Source organism: Urocitellus parryii, chromosome 1, assembly GCF_045843805.1.
Source record: "Urocitellus parryii isolate mUroPar1 chromosome 1, mUroPar1.hap1, whole genome shotgun sequence".
In the NCBI taxonomy this organism is placed as follows: Eukaryota; Metazoa; Chordata; class Mammalia; order Rodentia; family Sciuridae; genus Urocitellus; species Urocitellus parryii.
Genome location: NC_135531.1, coordinates 140,524,762 through 140,541,414, shown reverse-complemented (window position 1 = coordinate 140,541,414; position 16,653 = coordinate 140,524,762). Strand labels below are relative to the sequence as shown.

General features: G+C 37.3%; 1 pseudogene; it reads left to right on the top strand.

Annotated features, from left to right (window-relative positions):
- The first annotated feature begins 14,597 nt into the window (after nt 1-14,597).
- LOC144254371 (high mobility group protein B3 pseudogene) lies at nt 14,598-16,039 on the top strand (annotated as a pseudogene).
- The last annotated feature ends 614 nt before the right edge of the window (nt 16,040-16,653 follow it).

Below are 16,653 nucleotides of genomic sequence, written 5' to 3'. Positions count from 1 at the left end.
CAATAGCTGTGGTTGATGGATCACTTATGGACTGATTCTCAGATATCCACAAACAAGTGAATATCTTAGACATGGCCCTAAGCTTTTAACTGTATTTTTTTTAATACCTGTAACATGTGGTCACCTGTCTGTTGGTTTAAGAGGTCTTAGGATAAAAACTCCACAGAAATGGCTCTTTAGCACCTGGTTGCATAGGCAAAAAAATCTCCACATGAAAGATTTTTCCCTCTCCTATCAGAGCATGGAAAGTTCTAATCTTTTGAAGAGTTTCTCAACATGGCAAGCCAAACCCCTGTAACCACCAACTCAAACCACAAAGGCAGACTGGGCAGATCCTGTTTAAGGTACGTAGTGAAAACAAACAAAATTTAAGACACAAGGAGAAAAAATTCACATCAATTAAATTCAGCAGTTTTTTTTTTTGTTCTGTTTTTTGTTTTTGTTTTTGGAGAAACATATTGAGATTTAAACCTTGTTTATTGGTATAATATTAGTAATAACACTGGTGTCCAAAAAGATTCTAAATTCTTTACATAATGATATTTCATTTAATCTTCCCAGCACACTGAGATGTGTAACAATTGCTGATAATTTACAACTGAGGAACCTAAAATATAAAGGACTTAAAATATTCAAGCATGTGTAGCTAATAAGTAGCAGAACCCAGATTTGAAACCTAATCTGATTTTAGGGCTTATGTCCTTATACAATATTTATTGCTTCTTTCTTGTTTGTATACATAGTTTCTCGGCAGTTTTTTTTTTTTTTTTTCGAAATGTCACTATTTCTCTCTCATGAAGAGACAATTTCTACAGTGTCTACCTTACTAGAAGAAAAATTAAAACTTGATGACTGTAAATATTTATCTAAATAGAAAAGGTTATCCTTTAATCCTCTCTCCTTAAAGAATATCCTTTTAAGCTGGGTTTAATAAAACCTTCTTTTACTATCTAGGTCAAGGTCAATTGCTGAACAAGTTGTCTTGTCAGAAGCAGAGTTTTTCAGAAATCCCTAAGACTGCAGCACATCATTGCCAAGAGACATTTTCCTAGTGAATGAATTCGGTTCATTAATGCTACCTTGCCCATAGCTTTCATGCCCACTGAGTCAGTCAGAACTGCCTTACTTAAAAAATGACAGAATCACAACTCAAAATTACTTACAAAAATAAAAAGGAAATTTTCTGTCTCATATAAATGAAAAATCCCCAGAATAGCTTTAGGTACAAGTGGATTCAGGGTTAAATGCTATAGTTAGCAATTTTTCTCTCCCCTTCTGTTATTTGTCTTTCTTTTGTGTTGGATTTATTGCCAAATAAAATCTTAATATAGTAAAATCATGTCTCACATGCTACCCCACTGGGAAAGAACACGTACCTTTCTGGGCACTTCTAGAAAAGTCTCAAACAGATGCAAAAATAAGCCTTATCATTGATTTGATTGACTAGTTCAGGGATGGACCTAATTCAATGAAATCAGTGCTCTGATGAACCAGGGCTCTCACTTTGTGCACGGTCATGTTTCATGTCCACTCCTGGAGCTAATGTCTGGAGTCAGTCCTACTCAAACTGCATTGACTGATGAGGAGGAAAAAATGTTTTTCCACAGGAGAACTAAAGAATTATGACCAGCAGAAGGGTACTAGATGTTGTATAGTGTCAGGGATGAAAATTTGCTTCACCTATTTATATTCTGTGCTTGTGGGTCTGTGAATTAAACTGAAAACAGACTAACAAAAGAAAAAGAAGGGTATTGATATGCTTATAGGTGTTAAGAAAAGGAGCAGCTCAGAAAGGGTTGAAGTTAAAGGCTTAGTAAGTAACAGTAAAAAAAAAAAAAAAAAAAAAAAAAAGTGAGGGAGACCTCTCTGGAAAGAACAGATGGGCATGAAGAGGAAAAAGAGATAAATTTGGGTTATTGTTTCATAATAGGTTCTGAGTGGTGTACAAATGTGAGTGATCTCCATCTTCTCCATGGCCATCAAACTTCCCTAAAGGGGGGATTTGGAGTAGATTTACTCTTGATAAAGAGTTCCTTCTTGGAAAAAAAGCCAGCATGAAATGAAAATTCTCGACAGCCTATTTGCCAGAATTTTCTGCTTTTGATCAGATAAGAGAAGCTCCAAGAAGGCTTATTTTTTTGCATCTGTTGTGAAGAGTCTACATCTTAAAATAATTTTCATACCAACTGTGGGGTTTTATGTGGGTCCCCACAACAGGCAAGTGCAAAACATTTTCTTGCTTGACTTGAGTCATTCCTACTTTGGGGTGAGGAATTCTGGTATTTCAAATGGCAGGATTCAGAGTCCTCTTATTAATCTGGGTATTCTCTGAGTGGCCAAGATGTTGAAGGTACTGTAGACCAAGTGAGAAAGAGGTGGAGAGAAATTCCAAAGCTAATGTCTAAGTGTGTAGGTTTATGGGGGAATTGTAATTAATAACTTATTCAGATATTAATACCCTTGCAGTGAAGGATGTAAAAGGTGAGGGCTCCTTTTGATTTTTATGAATTGATGGGTATGAAAAAGTAGGAAGACAAAGTTAGAGTGGACATAAGGTACAGCTCTCTGTTTCATGTAATTCACCCATGTTAAAGAGAGCTGGGACTAGGGGGGCCCATAATTATTTAAATTAAAATTATGGAGCATTTACTATGTATCAGGCAGTCTTCTAAAATTCAAGTTCTAACTCATTTACTTCTCACAGGAATGCTGAGAGGTAGGTAATATTATCATCCACTTTTTCCATGAAAGGAAACTGAGTTTAGACAGGTTAAATGACTTGTCACAAGGCACTGAAGTACTAAGTGGGACTCAGGCAGTCTGTGCTTTTCATCAATATACTAGTGTGTGTGTGCTGGGGGGGTTCGGTAGACAATTGAAAGATAAAATTCAATAAATCTATAAACTAGAAGAGAAGGCAAAGAGTTTAAAATAAGAGAACAGAATGAAAGAATCATAGCTGAGCAAGGTGGTGCATGCCTGTAATCCCAACTACTCAGGAGCCTGGGTCCTGAGAATTGTAAATTCAAGGCCAATCTTATGCAACTCAGCCAGACCCAGACCCTGCCTCACAACTAAAGAAAAAAAAAAACACAATTAAAGGATTGTACAGGTAGCTCAATGAAAAAGCAACCCTGGGTTCAATCCTCAGTACTAAAATAATAGTAATGACTCATTCTTGGATGACCACCATTCCAAAGGGAAAGATTCCTAAACCTGGATGCTCAGTAAGAGGCTTCTAGAGTGAGAGATCTGACCAAGCTGTCTGCATAACCAGAGCTCAAAGTACTTGGGAAGGGGGAGGAAGATCACAAACATAAACAGTAAAACCAGGTGTTAAGATAAAATTAGAATGGAATTTTTAAAAATTTGAGGGGAAATTAATTTCAACCTAGATTTCTATGCAGGACTAAATGATTAATGAAGCCTGAAAGTGCAGATGCAAAGCTGTACCAGGAATTTAACAGGACACCCTTTCTCAGAAAAGGTGGAGGAGTTCTTCTATGCAACAGGTAGCAAGCCAGAAGGAGGACCATGGTTTAAGGGAAGAGGACATACAGCACAGAAGTGAAATAAAGAATCTTTGAGAAAGGAATGCCCTAGGATAAAAGCTGTTCCACATTCCTGGAGAGAAGCAATTTATGTAGAAGCAGGTATATGAACAGGTGTAGGTGGTAAGCCCCCAGAAAATGATGACACAGATAATTACCCATGCAGTTGACTGCACTGAAAGTGTGTTAATACAAAGTCGGGGAGTTTGAAAGATTTGATAATGTTAGGTGCACAGAGAGACAGCAAGAGAAAAAATAAGGCAATTATTAACTCCATGAAATACATAGAAAAATATAAAAGGAAATGTCAGTTTTTAATTCCTTAGCAAGAAAAATATCTGTACTTATTCAGATGAATATAAACTCTTACTTACCAGGATAGTTACATAACTAAGTAGAGGAAGGCCTTGGAGACAGATGGGAGACTAGTGTCAGAGAGGTAGGCGCCAGATCCTCGCTTTCTTCCGCAGAATGACCTTAGATTTTGTCTATTTTTGGGAAATGAAATTGCAGAGTAAATGTATTGTATGGAAATGGAATAACAAAAAGGGAGAGGGAATGGAACTTTCTGGGTAAAAGGGGGGTTGAGAAGATACTACTTTCAAAAGCTTTATAAGCTCTGTAGAGCTATTTTATATATTCCATACTATTAGCATCTATTGTTCTGAAAAAATATTACAGATCAGTAAGTCGTTTTTGCAGATCACAAAAATATACTTCCATAAGGCAAAAGGGATGGGGGGAGTCCAGATATTGTTGAAATAATTTCTCAGAGGGTTTTGGTAACATTTATAGACTATATAAATCTGAATGACCTATATATTTGTAAAGCACTGCTTCTCAAACATCTCGGGTAGGATTGAGACCTGGGATGTTATGTTAGATGATTCAAAGGTTGGCTCCAGAGCTAGGGATATAGTTCAGTGGTAGCACATTGCTTCGCAGGTTTGAGGCCCTGGGTTCCATTTCCGGCACTGCAAGAAAATAAAATAAAATAAAATAAGGCTCCAGGCTTATCTATAGAATTGATATTTTCACAGAGAATTAGTTTGTTTCTTGAAATATAAGAAAAGAGAAAGCAATATTTCTAAGATTGTATACATTACCTGATGTTAAGTTTCTGTGTGTAAAAAATAATAATAATTCTGCTCTATTAGTCAACTTGCTTGACCTTTCATCAGTTATAAAATGAGTATTATAATAAAAAGTAATTGTGAAGGTATTGTGAAGATTAAACAAGTCAATAAAATGAAGTACAATATATAGAAGGATGTCTGGCCCATAGTAAACATTCAACAAATATCAAATGAACTTCACAATATTAAAAGTGGGAAGTAGCTGGGGACATGTATTGGCAGTAACTCAGGAGGTTGAGGCAGGAGTTTCACAAGTTTGAAGCCAGCCTCAGCAACTTAGTAAAACCCTGTATCAAAATAAAATTCATAAAGAGAAAAAATAAAAAAAGCTTGTGGGCATAGCTCAGTGGTAGAGCGCTTGCCTGGATAGTATGAGTGAAGCCCCAGGTAAGATTCCCAGTACTGCTGCTAAAAACAAACGAACAAACAAAAAACGGGGAGGTGGGGTGGGATAGGGAATAGAGAGGCAGATTGATCTCAAAGTTTCTGAGCAGCCTCCTAGGAACTGGCACCCTTAGGGTGGTTTCACCCTTTCATGCAGAGATGTCTGAGCAGGCAGCGTGCCAGCACTTAGAGCCTTCTAGCAGCTCAGAGGCAGATTTAGGAGGTTCCACAGTTTTCTCCTTCCAGTTTCCAAGCTTTCTTCTTTCACAATAGGCTTTGCTCCTTAATCTACCTGGAAGGCCTTATTTTTTTCTGGTTCCCAGGATTTCACTGTGATTGGCAGCAGGTGGTATTAGATCAAAGGGAAGGAGCAGAATCCCCCAGGGAGGTGTGCAAGGGGGGTTGACAGAATAAATGGCTTCTGCAGGTAGTGACTGTGAAGAGAAGGATTGAAGCCACTGGAAACAAGGGGCTGAAAGGTGAAAGCCTCCAGAAAGGAGGCTGGCATGATGTCGGGGTAAGGACCCCTGGGAGGCTTGGGTAAAAATGCAGAAAAGGGAGCTAGATGTGATTCAAAAATCCACTGGAAAAGATATAAACTACTCAAATATAAAATACAAACTACTCAAATAACCATGGTAGGATATTAAAAGTGTTTATCCTCAATGAAGTACTCACTATGTCTCGGGCATTTGACTAATTCTGTCTCAGCTAATAAAAATCCTACAGTATAAGCTCATGGAGTTTGTCACTGATACATAGCAAATGAGAAAAATGAGACCTGCCTACATTAGCATGTTTTAGGGTATATGGTCATTAATAGATAGGCAGGATCCAGCTCTGTTCTTTTGATCCTGAAATTTTCATTTACAAGTTCATGTGCTCTCTGTCATGTAATAGTGATTGATAATAATAATAATAATAATAACAACAACAACAATAACAATAATAATTGTGTCTTGAGTTCTATTATGTGTCAGATGTTACACTAGGAATTCACTTATACAAGTGCATGTGTGTGTATGTCTAACGAATAGTTAACATTTGTTTATGATGAGGAAATATTTGAGTCAGAACAACAGTAGTCCCCAAAGAAGTGACCATAATCTTACTTGTGAAGACAATTAGCTATCATTTTAGTATAGAGTTCTTTTCTGTTTCTCCTCTGGTACACCACCCTGCCCCAACATAACCTCTGTATGGCTCTCACTCTCTTAGGATTCATTCATTTATAAAATATGCATATAGTCATATATTCATGTTATAATATATATATATATTTGCATGTATATAAATATATTCATATACATAACAGGTAATGTTTATTAAATACCTACTATGCACAAGGTACTGTACTAAATTCTTGACATGGAAACACTCTTTCTTTAAAACCATTTCTTAAGGCAGATTTTGTTGTTTGCTGTTAATTAGCAGGAAACCTGAGGTAGTCACTTGTGGAAGACCTTAGCGATTGAGTGGCAAATTGGAATTTGAACTCAACACAATTCTGAAGTTTTAGCTCCTAAGATTTACACAACTCCTCTCTAGATTTGCTGTCCTTTCACTGTCCCTCACACAAACATTCCTGTGTATGGTCATCTGCATAAGGTTCCTTCAAAGGGACCCATGTCCTAATCCCTGGAATCTGGGACTGTGTTAGACATAACGAAGGGAGATTACAATTGTAGATAAAAATTATGTTGTAAACCAGTTGGCTTAAAGGTAAATAGAGCATCATGCATCATCAGGGTAGGCCCAATATAATCACAGAAGTTCCTCTATGGAAGGGCAGAATTGGGGAGAGAGTGCGATATGATTAGTTTGATGTGCTTACTTGCTGTAGCACACAGGTATTTCAATCACATGGTAGTCTAAGTGTTGTTGTGACAGTATTTTGTAAGTGTAGATATCATCTGCAAATCAGTTGAGTTTAAGTAAAGGAGATTGTTCTCCATAGTCTGTACGAGCCTCAAACATCAGTTGAAAAGGCTTGGGAACATAACTGAAATTTCCCTTAGAAGAAAAATTCTACCTGTGGATGGCAGATTGAGCTCCTCTTTGCAGACTGCTGTTCTGTACATTTTTCAAAGCCAGCCCCTACCCTATGCATAAACCAAGTGCTTAGAATACATCTTCATATATTAGTATTTCTATGTAGTATATACCTACATACTCTATATATGTATGTGAATTTGTATGTGTGTATGAATGTGTACGTGGGTATGTATGTGGAAGATGCTCACCTGCTGCTTTGAAAATGGAGGAAGGAGTCAAGGAATGGAGGTGAACTCTAGAGGCTCCAGAGGCTAGAAAATTCAAGGAAGTAAATCCTTCCCTTGGGCCTCTAAACTAAATGCAGCCCTTGACTCTCCTAGTGTGGTTCCTTTTGAACTTTTGACCTCTCTAAGATAATATAGTTATAACTACAAGATAATAATTATAAGATAATAAGCTTGTATTATTTTTAAGAAACTGAGTTGGTGAGTGTTGGTCCAGCAATAGTAATCTAGTAAGCCATGAAGTACGCCGGATCAGCCTCACTGCTACTCCTGCTATCATCTCTGTTCTGCAAATAACGGATGAGAAATTTGGAGGCAGGATGTGACATGGCACAGACCAAAGGATAACTGCCCTAGCAAGGCCTTGAACCTCGCTGTGAGAAGTACGAGCCTGGGGTTGTCTTTCTCCACCAGACCTCACAGTTTTTGAAAAAAAATTCTATGTGTCCTCAAGGACAGTTCTAGCTTTTATGAGTTAATAATAAAAATAATAATAATAGGAAGATAAATTAAGGAAAATAAAACTCTTCGGTTTTCTAGTTGGATCTATTCTTTGTCAGCAAGTAAACGGCAAAACCTGATTCCCCATTGGGGAGACTGGAGTGATGTGTATAGAGTCTGTCACTGTGAGTCACCATGGATGTCTCTCCAAGACTCTCCAGTTTGTGACACCAGCAACAACACAAAGCTTTGAAGAAGTACTGAGATTTGATGAAGACTCAGTACTTTCAATGATACTTCTAACACCGCAGACCCTGATTATGGGAAACATTCCAAATCCCTCGGCTGGTGAGAGTTCTGGTAACTTCTCCTATTCTACCCCCTGGAGAGCTTCTTCTGAAGGTGGTAATTGTTTTTATTTTTTGAAAGACTGATGCATTTTACACTTGTTCATAAAAGTTGCTTTAAATCATAATAGATTCTATTTATAGTTTGCACTGTTATGACTACTGATGTATAACAGTTTCAGAAATTACACTTAGCCAGGCAAAGCCTGGCATGTAATTTTAAGTAGTAGTTTTAAGTTATGTCTTAAATTGATTCTCCATTTGAATCTGTGTTTTTAAAAATACAAAGTAATTGTCCCTGTACGGTTCTGTCTGAAGTGAGCTGCATATGAATATGTAGAGAGTGAAAACTATTATGGAACCTCATGTTGGTTTTCTTCTTACACATTCTTGTTTTTTTGTAAAACTATTTTTTTAAGTTGTAAGTTGAACACTTATAGTTGCATTTATTTGTGGAGCAAAAAGGGATGCTATGATTTATGAATACTAAGTAAGATAATTAACCTAATTAGCATACCCATCACCTCAAATGCCACTTTTGTGTTGAGAACATTTGAAATTTACTCTTAGCATTATTGAAATGTACAATGCAATATTATTTACTATATTCACCAGTCCATGCAACAAACATATAAAACAAATGAAACAAAACAAAACAAAACAAAAAAACAACACTTATTCCTCCTGGGTGAGGCTTCATATCCATTGATCATCTATTTCTCCAGGTTCTCTAGTCCTCCAGCTCTATAGTCACCACTCTTCTCTCTGCTACTATGAGTTTGTTTCAGATTCTCCATATACATGAGAACATGGGGTGCTTGTTCGTGCCTGGCTTATTTCATTTATGGTGTTTCTCAATTCAGTCCATGTTGACAAAAATGATAGGAGTGCTTACATTTTAATGGCAGAAAAGTGTGCCAGTGTGTACACACACAAATGCATGTGTGCCTGTGCACACGCACACAGACACACACATTCTCTTTCTCTCTGCATTATTTTTTTATCCATTCTTGTGTTGATGGACACTTACCTTAATGCCAGGATGTTGCTATTGTGAATAACACTGTGGCAAACACAAGAGTACAAACAGCTCCCAACACATTCATTTCAAATAGTTTGGGTAAATACACTACCCACAAGTGGGATTGTGGATCTCATGGTAGTTCAACTTTTAGTTTTTCTGAGGCACTTCCATGAAGTCATCCATAACAGGGAGCTAATGTCCATTCCTGTCTCCAGTGTTAAAGGGTTCCATTTTCTCCACATCCTTGCCCACATTTCTTTGGGTCTATCTTTTCAATAATAGCCATTTAGCCTTATTTTTCCATTTGTTTTAATTAGTTATACATGACAGTAGAATGCATTTATGCACTTTGATATACATAGATGGGATATAATTTCTCATTTTTCTGAGTGTACATTTTGTAGGATCATATTGGTCATGCAGTCACACATATACATAAAATAATAATGTCTGTTTCATTCCCCTATCTTTCCCATCCTCACATCCCCTCCCCATCCCCTCACTTCCCTCTACCTAATCTAAGACAACACTATTCTTCTCTAGTGCCCCCCCCTCCTTATTGTGAATTAACATCTGCATATTAGAGAAAACATTCGGCCTTTGGTTTTTCAGAATTGGAATTTTCACTTAGCATGATATTCTCCAAGATGATCCATTTAAAATCTTTACCACATGCACCTCTGATAAAGCCATTTAGCCATTTTAATGATGGAAGATGATGATCTCATTTTGATTTGATTCACATTTCCCTGATGATTAGTGTGCCAAACATATTTTCATGTATCTGCTTCTTAATTCTGTCTTCTTTTGAGAAATATCTATTTGGAACTTTTAGTCATTTTTAAATTGGATCAGTTATGTTCTTTCCAAAGAGTTAGTTGAGTTTCTTACATATTTTGGATATCACCTTTTCAGATGTATGGCCCTTAATATATGTTCTCCCAATTCATAGACTAGCTCTTTATATGTTGTTTCCTTCGTTGAGGAGAAGCTTCTTATATTGATGCAATCTCATTTGTCATTTTAAAAGTTTTGTTGCCTAATTTTAGTATCAAATCTAAAAATGTAAAAAAAAAATTATCCAGATCTATGTCTTAGTTTTAATCTAGTGTTTTCTTTTAGTAGTTTTATAGTTTTGAGTCTGTCTTTTAAGTTTTTAATCTGTTTTGAGTTGATTTCTGCAAATGGCATGAAATAAGAGTCTAGTTTGAGTCACCAACCTGTGTGGGACTCAGGCTCACAGTAGGCCAGGGTCCATCAGAAGACACCCACCAGAGCTCAGGCTCTAGCACAGGATTGCCTCTTCCAACAAGCAGACCACTGAGGGAACTCAGGCCTGGCCCAGATCTGCCCACACCAACATGAGCAGAACCCAGGCCCAGTGTAGGTCTGAGTTTGCCACCACCACTCCCTGCCTCCCTCCTTCCCCCTGCAACCTGAGAGCCCAAGCCAAACCCACTTCCACCTTGGGACATGTAGACATCACCATATCCTTCCCCCATTCAGTATCTCCTATCTTTTGACAACAGACAGGGCCTAGAAGCAGCTGCATCTCAGAGCAGGCATCCCAAAGTAAGTGTGAGGCCCACCCTTTCAACCCCATCTCTATAAGACATTGCATCCGTCTTGGGGCACCTCCACTATTATCTTGAGTTACCTCGGCTATTGCCACCACCAACTTTAGTTGCAGTAGCATACATTAAGCATCACCAGCAGGGTCTGGAAGCCCAGCATCAAGGTAAAGTACAGACAATCTGCAGGGGTACTACAAGAAAATAGGGTAGAAACAGTAATATCTCAGATCCACACTGTAAGAAAGGAAGACACACAGACAACATGAAAAATCAAACAGGAATCTACAATAACAGAACCCATGGACAGCAAAGTTGATGAAATGTCAGAGAAGGAGTTTAGAAGGTTCATAATTAAAATAATCTGTGAATTAAACAATGACCTAAATGAGCAAATACAGACAAAATTGATAACTAAAACAAAGAGATAAGAGAGAAAATACAGGTAGCAAAAGATTACTTCAAGAAAGAGATAGAGACTCTGAAAAAAGAAAAAAACAGTCAGAAATTCTTGAAATGATGAAAACAATAAACCAAATAAAAAACTCAATAGAAAGCATAATCAACAGACTAGATCACTTGGAAGAAAGAACATCAGATAATGAAGACAAAGTATACAATCTGGAAAATAAAGTTGACCATACAGTGAAGATAGTAAGAAACCATGAACAGAACATCCCAGAATTATGGGATAGCATAAAAATGACCAAATCTAAGAGTTATTGGGATCGAGGAAGGCACAGAGTTTCAAACCCAAGGAATGCACAATCTCTTCAATGAGATAATATCAGAAAATTTCCCAAGCATGAAGAATGAATAGGAAAACCAAATACAAGAGGCTAATAGGACACCAAATGTACAAAATTACAACAGATCTACACCAAGGTACATTATAATGACAAAGCCTAGCATACAGAATAAGGATAGAATCTTAAAAGCCGAAAGAAAGAGGAATCAGATCACATATGGGGGACACCAATTCGTATCTCAACAGATTTTTCAACCCAGACCCTCAAACCCAGGAGATCATGGAACAACATATACCAAAGTCTAAAAGAGAATACATGCCAACCAAGAATCTTTAATCCAGCAAAATTAAGTTTTAGATTTGATGATGAAATAAAAATCTTCCATGATAAAGCAAAGTTAAAAGAATTTACAACTAGAAAGCCTGCACTTCAGAATATCCTTGGCAAAATATTTCATGAAGAGGAAATGAAAAACAATGATGAAAATCAGCAGAGGGAGGGATTACACTAAAGGAAAAAATAATTGGAGGAGAAACCAGTCAAGTTAAATAACAAAAATAAACAAAAATTTCTGGGATTGCAAATCATGTCTCAATAATAACCCTGAATGTTTATGACCTAAACTCACCAATAAAAAGAGCTGATTGGATAAAAAAAAATGACTCAACAATATACTGCCTCCAAGAGACTCATCTCATAGGAAAAGACATCCACAGACTAAAGGTGAAAGGTTGGGAAAAATCATAAAACCTACATGGATTGTGGAAGCAAGCAGGGATTTCCATCCTCATATCAAATAAAGTAGACTTCAAGCTAAAGTTAATCCAAAAGGACAAAGAGGGACACTACATACTGCTGAAGGGAACCATACACCAAAAAAGACTTAACAATTATAAATATATATGCCACAAACAGTGAAACATCTACATTCATCAAACAAACTCTTCTCAAGTTCAAGAGTCAAATAGGCCACAACACAATAATTTTGGGTGACCTAAACCTACCTTTTTCTGCAATGGATAGATCTTCTAAACAAAAGCTGAACAAAGAAACTATAAAACTCAATAATACAATCAATAACTTAGACTTAACTGACATATATCAAATATTTCATTCTTCAACAAGTGAATACCCTTTTCTTCTCAGCAGCACATGGATCCTTCTCTAAAATAGACCATATACTATGCCACAAAGCAACTCTTAATAAATATAAAAAAGTAGAGATACAACTCTGCACTCTACCAAACCACAATGGGATGAAACTAGAAATCAATGATAAAATAAGATATAAAAGCTACTCCAGCACCTGGAGACTAAATAATATGCTACTTAATGAACAATGGGTTGCAGAAGACATCAAGAAGGAGATTAAAAAATTTAGAGGTGAATGAGAACACAGATACAACATATCAAAATCTCTGGGACACTGTGAAGGCAGTTCTAAGATGAAAGTTCATTGCATGGAGTTCATTCCTTAAAAGAAGAAAAAGTAAGCAAATAAATGACTTAACACTACATCTCAAAGCTCTAGAAAAAGAAGAACAAATCTATACCAAAAGCAGCAGAAGAAAGCAAATTATTAAAATCACAGCTGAAATCAGTGAAATTGAAACAAAAGAAACAATTGAAAAAAATGAAAAAACAAAAAAATACATAAAATTGACAAACTCTTATCCATGCTAACAAAGAGAAGGAGAGAGAAACCTCAAATTACTAACATACATGATGAAAAAGGAAATGTCACAGAAATACAGAAGACAATTAGACTTTTTTTTTGAAAAATTGTACTCCAATAAAATAGAGAATATGTAAGACACTGACAAATTTCTAGAATCATAGGATTTGCCCAAAATGAATCAGGATGATATACACAATTTAAACAGGTCAATTTCAAGTGACAAAATGGAAGATGCCATCAGAAGTCTACCAACCAAGGAAAGCCCAGGACCGGGTGGATACAATGCTGAGTTCTATGAGATCTTTAAAGAAGAACTAATACCAATACTCTTCAATTTATTTCAGGAAATAGAAAAATGAGGAGCACTTCAAAACTCATTCTATTATTCCAATATCATCCTGATTCCAAAACCAGGCAAAGACACATTAAAAAAGAAAAAAAATATATACACACACACAAAACACACAAAAAGAAAGAAAGAAAGAAAAACTTCAGACCAATATCTCTAATGAACATAGATGCAAAAATTCTCAATAAAATTCTGGCAAATCAAATAAAGATCATGCACCATAATCAAGTGGGATTCATCCCAGGGATGCAAGATTGATTCAACATATGGAAATCAATAAATGTAATTCATCACATCAGTAGACTTAAAGATAAAAACCATATGATCATCTCAACAGATGCAGAAAAAACATTTGACAGAATTCAGCACCCCTTCATGTTCAAAACACTAGGGAAACTTAGGATAACAGGAACATATCTCAACATTGTAAAAGCTATCTATGCTAAGACACAAACCAACATCATTAAAAATGAAGAAAAATTGAAGGAATTCTCTCTAAAAACTGAAACAAGACAGGGATGCCCTCTTTCACTATTTCTATTTACCATAGTTCTTGAAACACTGTCCAAAGCAATTAGACAGATGAAAGAAATTAAAGGGATACACATAGGAAAAGAACAACTCAAATTGACACTATTTGCTAATGATATGATTCCATATCTAGAAGAACCTAAAAGTTCCACCAGAAAACTTCTAGAACTAGTAAGTGAATTCAGCAAAGTAGCAAGATACAAAATCAACACCCATAAATCAAAGGCATTTCTATATATCAGTGACAAATCCCCTGAAAGGAAACTAGTAAAACTACCCCATTTACAATAGCATCAAAAATAAAATACTTGGGAATCAACTTAATGAAAGAGGTGAAAGACCTCTACAATGAAAAATACAGAATGCTAAAGAAAAAAATTAAAGAAGACCTTAGAAGGAGCTGGGCTAAGGAGGCGCGGCGGGCGCCACAGCCACTGCCGTAGCTGCTGCCGGCCCGGCCCCACACCCCCCGCGGACGCCTGCCGCCGCGGCCCCAGATTCCACGCGCCCCCCCGAGGGTGGCAGCATCTGATTTGAGGGGCACTTTCTTTCATCAGGAGGCTTTTGACAAAATGGAAGTCAGGATGGCTAAAGGTGATCCCAAGAAACCAAAGGGCAAGATGTCTGCTTATGCCTTCTTTGTGCAGACTTGCAGAGAAGAACATAAGAAGAAAAATCCAGAAGTCCCTGTCAATTTTGCAGAATTTTCCAAGAAGTGCTCTGAGAGGTGGAAGACAATGTCTGGGAAAGAGAAATCTAAATTTGATGAAATGGCAAAGGCAGATAAAGTACGCTATGATCGAGAAATGAAGGACTATGGACCAGCTAAGGGAGGCAAGAAGAAAAAGGACCCTAATGCCCCCAAAAGACCACCGTCTGGATTCTTCTTGTTCTGTTCAGAATTCCGCCCCAAGATCAAGTCTACAAATCCTGGTATCTCCATTGGAGATGTGGCAAAAAAGCTGGGTGAGATGTGGAATAACTTAAGTGACAGTGAAAAGCAGCCATACATCACGAAGGCTGCAAAGCTGAAGGAGAAATACGAGAAGGATGTTGCTGACTATAAGTCTAAAGGAAAGTTTGATGGCACAAAGGGTCCTGCTAAAGTTGCCCGGAAAAAAGTGGAAGAGGAAGACGAAGAAGAGGAGGAAGAAGAGGAGGAGGAGGAGGAGGAGGATGAATAAAAAACTGTTTATCCGTCTTCTTGTGAATACCTTAGAGTAGGGGAGCGCCATGATTGACACATCTTATTTGAGATGTGTCTGTTACTCTCATTAGGTTTAATTTCAGAATTTGATCACGATCATATTGTAGTCTCTCAAAATGCTCCAGATATTGTCAGTGGTTTACATGAAGTGGCCCTGGGTGTCCAGAGCACCCTAAAACTGTATCAAAGTTGTACATATTTCCAAACATTTTTAAAATGAAAAGGCACTCTTGTGTTCTCCTCACTCTGTGCACTTTGCTGTTGGTGTGACAAGGCATTTGAAGATGTTTCTGGCATTTTTTTTTAAATTTGTAAGGTGGTGTTAACTATATGGTTATTGGCTAGAAATCCTCAGTTATCAACTGTACATATCTATAGTCTGTAAAAAGAACAAAACAACCGAGACAAACTCTTGATGCTCCTTGCTTGGCGTTGAGGCTGTGGGGGGAAGATGCCTTTTGGAGGGGCCGTAGCTCAGGGCGTGCACTGTGAGGCTGGACCTGTTGACACTGCGGTGGGCATCCATTTAGCTTCAGGTTGTCTTGTTTTTGTATATAGTGATATAGCATTCTGCTGCCTTTCTTAGTTGTGGAAAAAGGGGGGTCAGCTGGCATGAAAAGTGTTTGAATTTTTTTTTTAGTTAAGTATGGTAGATTTTAAACTTTGTTTTCAAACAAACTGTAGAACTCTTCATTGTCAGCAAAGCAAAGAGCTACTGCATCAATGAAAGTTCAAGAACCTTCTGTACTTAAATGCAATTTGCAACGTTATGTTATTTTTTGTATGTTTAGAATGCTGAAATGTTTTTGAAGTTAAATAAACAGTATTACATTTTTAAAACTGTTCCTCCCTATAAATCTGGTAACTTCTATTTTACTCACATGGTCAGCTTAGGACTGAGATGAAGGAGGGGGCTACTTGAAGTTACTGCATGATTTGTTGTATCTGAATGGCATTAAGATGAAGTGTAGACCAGTGAATGTAGTGACATAGGCAAGGGCCAGCAGCCTTCAGTACTGTTCAGGAAGGCAGGCAGGCGGGATGGGGGCCAGCTAACTCCAGATTTTACTTTTTACCTTCGGCTCTACATCTCCTTTTGGTGTCAAATGCATTGCTAAACAGTAAGAATGTCTTCCAGAGTGTATAGGGTGTAAAACTTCATACCTTATTTATTCTCACTCCTCTCTGACTCCTGCACATGTAATGGGATGCATAGTTATTTCTTGTGCTCAACATTTGAGGAGGCCTTAAATTGCTGCTTGTCTCCTAGACCCCAGTGAGGGGGGATGGGGTGGGGTAGGGGACATTATCCATATTTTGGCCCTGTTTTCCTCATTCAAAAAATCAGACATTCCAAGAAAGTTATTAAAGTTCCATCTTGGGTCACTTCAGCAGGCCGATAGGAT